Below are 4649 nucleotides of genomic sequence, written 5' to 3'. Positions count from 1 at the left end.
TTCAGCTGTTGTGCACAGCAGTGACACCTGTAAGATCACTAAGGTGATGGCATGTGTCTTCCCAACATGATGGGGAAGGACACAGCCAGGTATAATGATAGCCCTCCCTGTGTGTACCATTAATTAAAGAGTTGAAGAAGTAAAGAAAAAGTGTTACTAACTCTCTAACTCTCTAATATTTGGCACTATTAAATGCTGAGAAAGCTTTTCTTTTTTTTTTTTTTTTTTTTTTTTTTTTTTTTTTACAAAGCTGGGGAAAAATTGACTTGATTTGACTCGTTTTTAATGCTGACCTTAGAAATTGCTAAATAATAGCTTTCTTCTTATCAGTTAGAGTGTAAGGAGTTATGACAGGAGTTATTACAAATTCCCACTGACGCTCTTATGTGTACATTTGCAACTCAGAAGGCCAACAACATCCTGGACTGCAACAGGAGGGATAACGTGATTATCCCTCTCTGCTTTGCCCTACTGAGGCCCCATCTGTATTAATATCTCCAGGCCTGGGGTCCTCTGTACAGGAGGGATGTGGAGCACTTGGGGTAGGTGTAGATGAGGGCCACAGAGGTGCTCAGAGGAATGAAACATCTCACCTGTGAAGAAAGGTTGAGGGAGTTGGGCTTGTTCAGCTTGGAGAAGACAAGGCTCAGGGGTGATGTCATTGTGGCCTTCTGATAATTAAAGGAAGCATAAAATCCAGAGGAAGACTGATTTTTTTAAGTGGACTGATAGTGATAGAAAAAGGGGAAATGGCTTTAAACTAAAGGAGGGGAGATTTAAGTTAGATTTTACGTAGAAATTTTCCACTCAGTGGGCAGTGAGGCACTGCTGCCCAGAGAAGCTGTGATGCCCCATCCCTGGAGGTGCTCAAAGCTGGATTGGATGGGGCCCTGAACAGCCTGAGCTGGTGGGCAGCAGCTCTGCTCATGGTGAGGGTTGCAATTGGATGATCTCTAAGGTCCCCTCCAACCTAAGCCATTCTATGATTTTGTGATTTAAAAAGTAGCCTTTCAGTTTAAAGTCTTCATATGAATTTTTAAAAAAAATCTATTTTAAGAAAAAGAAATGAATACTTGGCTGTGGTATTTCGTTAAACCTCCTGTGCAAAATGTTAAAATATCTTAGTCATACTTACAGAAATTATCTTCCATTCTCCTGCTTTATGAGATGCAATGTCTGGGGAAAGAAGAATGAAATTATGAAAGACCACTGTGATCAGAGTTGCCACCATGGTGATTTCTCCAAAGTTCATCTTCCTCTTGCTAGAACGACTCCAGCTGCATCCTGCCTAGGATCCCCCTTTACCATGGGGGGTAAACTGTCATCCTGCTTTGTTTCAATTATTAATTCATACATGAATGAACAGGTAATTAATTGTTCACATCTTAATTTCTGTAGTGGCAGACAGGACAGGTATCAGGCTTTTTGTTTTCCCAGAGAAACCACCAGCACTTTGCGAATGCCTGGCCGTGCAGGAGGATTCCTCACAGTTGGTGTTAGTGTGTTGTTGTCAGCTGGGAAGCTGGTCCTTTGTATTTTGCTTGCAGTGGTGTATCTGCCCACTGGTGTTTTACTGATTGCATTCTCAGGAGGATCATGGCTGTTACTCCTTGTAGCACACCTTCAGCAGCTAAATATGGAAATAGCCCACCTGCGGTGGGTTGCAGAAGTTAAAGGCTGCCTTATGATCTGAAGCATAAAGCTACGGGCGTTCTCTACTTGCTTTCTTCAGGCCTGCTAATTGAATGCTGCCCACTTTCTGCAATCAGAGACACGACTGAGCTTTTCTGGTTTGTTATCTTTGAGATAACAGTTTGTGTCTTGCCTCCCTACACAACACGCAGTTATCCTGCCAGGCAAAAAGCAGTTCCTGCAAAACAACACACAGGTGTGGGTGGCAGAAATCATGCTTGTAATTAGCAGCAGTAATTTGAGGCTTCAGACAGTGCTCATTATTGTGGCCAGAGAGGCAGGTGCACTTAGCCTCAATTTATTCAAAATTAATTTAATCAGCATTTATCCACCTGAATCACCATGAAGTCAACTTTTAACCATAGTGGTGTAAGGAGTGGCAGGAAAGCCACAGATCTTGACACGAGGGCAGCTGTGCCAGCTGGAAAGGGGAAGGAGCAGCCTGTGAATCTGAGAAAGTGCTGTCCTGTAGTAAAGTAATTAATGTGATAGGAAGAAGTTTACAGTTTTCCTTTTTCTTGTGAGTTTAGACATTACAAATATTAGCAGTCACTAAACTTTCTGTAAGAGGTGAGACCTGGCATGACAGAAAAGCAAATGGTTAATATATGGTGGGAAGGAACAATGTAGAGAAATTAGGGAAAAGTGTCTGATTCTCCATTAACAACTTCATACTTCTGACTTAAATCTTGTTATATGGCTTACGGGTGGTTCTCTGACCACTTCTAGCTGTTTTCAGATGAGATCTACTAGATGCTTTCCAAGTTTAATCTCCTTGGAGCGAGTGATTCCTGCTACCCTGGAGATCTCCATTAGACCAGTTGGTTCATGGTGGGTGCAGGCACATGAACTAGGGGCCAGAAGAAAAAGCACCTTTACGTTTCAGCATCCTGAGAGGATGTGTTATTTCAGATTTCTGAATACAGAGAAATAAACTCTATTATGAGAAGTTCAGAAAAGGTAAAAGCATAAGAAGCCACCTTGTCTAGGGCTTCTCTGCTAGTCTCCCAGGCTCATTATTGTTATAACAGGCTTCTATTATCTGCTCCCACATCTACTGAAGTACACTATTCAAGACTTCAATACTCCGTACACAGTATATATAGTATATAATATATAGTTTATAGTAGCAACTGGCATCTGTAAACAATTATGTGATATCAGCTGAAGGAAGTATAAATCAGGTTAAAGTTATTTAAATTTTCAGTGATTTCCTCGTCCTGCAAGGTATTCTTTTAATCTGGGATTAAATTCTAATTGTGGCTAAGTACTTGGAAAGCTCATCAATTTGAATGAAAGTTTTAGGAACCCAACGTTTCTGAGGTTTGAATGGGAAGCTGTGGGGTGTGATCTTTACTAGGTTGTAACTTCTTGGGGGTCTTCTGCCAAGCAAGCACAAAGTCAGTAGAAGGAGTGAAAAAAGAATCCTCTTCTCTGACATGATGGCAGACAACAAATGAAGGTACGGTGTCTTGGGGTTTGCTTTCTTTTTTCTTCCTGAACATAATCTCACCTGAACACACTAAGATAGAATGCTGTGTTTCTTTCACAGTTTGAATGTTGGAGCTGAATGAGAGAAGAAAAACTATTTCAAAATGGAGATTCACACCTTCCCCACCACGATCAAAATAAACCTGTGTGTAGTTTTACATTATGCAAGAGGCATAGGTGAATGTTTGCTTTGTTCTGGTAATGGATGCTCGATGATGTGAGTGAATAAAACTTCACTGAAGCCAATGCAGCTCTATCATACTGCTGCCTATAACCAGTTGCTCCATAAATACACTTGTCACCACTGCTGTTGCACCTTGGCCTATCTGGAACTGCCTTTTATCTGGCTTGGTTCAGACAGCAGATTTGGGTTGGTTTGTTGGTTTTTTTTTGTTTGTTTGTTTGCTTTATTTTATTCTTATGATTAGTTCTACTTGCTTTTGCAATTGTGATAAAACCATACCTTTTGTACGGATAGTAGTAACAAGTGGCTCTTTTGTGTACAGCGTAGAATTAAATGGTGAAGTTACAACACTGCAGCATAGGAGAACGCAGGCTTGCTTTCTTAAAAGTAGACATTGCAAGCAGCATGCAACTAGCACAGTCATTCCCGTTTATCTGTTGATGCATTTTAAGCATTATGGGCCTCATCCAATGTTTATAAGAGGCTAGAGTGACCGTTAGACAAAACTCTGCATAAATCATTCAGTATGTCTATTTTCTTGGAAGCAGTGAACAAACACATGATCTGATTTTGGAAGATCATCTCCTACTGATATGAAATGTGTTTTCTTACTATATCAACAAAGTCTATAGGCATAACTCATCATTACAAGATTATTCTTATCAAGGCTATGTACTGTCTTGTTGGACATGGATAATTTTTATTTTATTTTATAGGGATTATAAAGAAAAGTGCAAAGTAGAACCGACTGCCCAGAGAAGCTGTGGATGCCCCATCCATGGAGGCATTCAAGGCTGATTTGAATGCAGCCCTGGGCAGCCTGAGCTGCTGGGTGGCAGCCCTGCCCACAGCAGAGGACTGGGGCTGGGTAGGCTTTGTGTTCTCTTCCAACCCAAATCATTCTGTGATTAAAGACTAAACGTACTCTGAGTTGATTCACTTAAAGCACATATAGCATGTCAAGAAGACATCTCATTTTTCAACAGTGGGGAAAAGTCCAATTGTACTTGGAATGCACAATATTGGCAGCTTCTTAATGGTGTCAAAAGAAGAATCGTGGTTTTTAAGCCACTTTCCAGTAGAGGTCACTTTTTTTTTTAAACCTCTATGGGATATTTTTCTTCCAAATATTGTTTCTTTCATTCTTACATCTTATTTAGTTCTTAGAACTAAATTCTAAGGGAATTCAGTGAAGACAAAAAGGCAAAATTAATGGCATTTCACTGATATATCGATATGCACTGCACTTGTTGGTGTGTCTGTAAACCTGTAGGTTGTGTGG

The sequence above is a fragment of the Meleagris gallopavo genome, chromosome 2 (genome assembly GCF_905368555.1).
Source record: "Meleagris gallopavo chromosome 2, MGAL_WU_HG_1.1, whole genome shotgun sequence".
In the NCBI taxonomy this organism is placed as follows: Eukaryota; Metazoa; Chordata; class Aves; order Galliformes; family Phasianidae; genus Meleagris; species Meleagris gallopavo.
Note: the sequence above shows the minus strand (reverse complement) of the source record.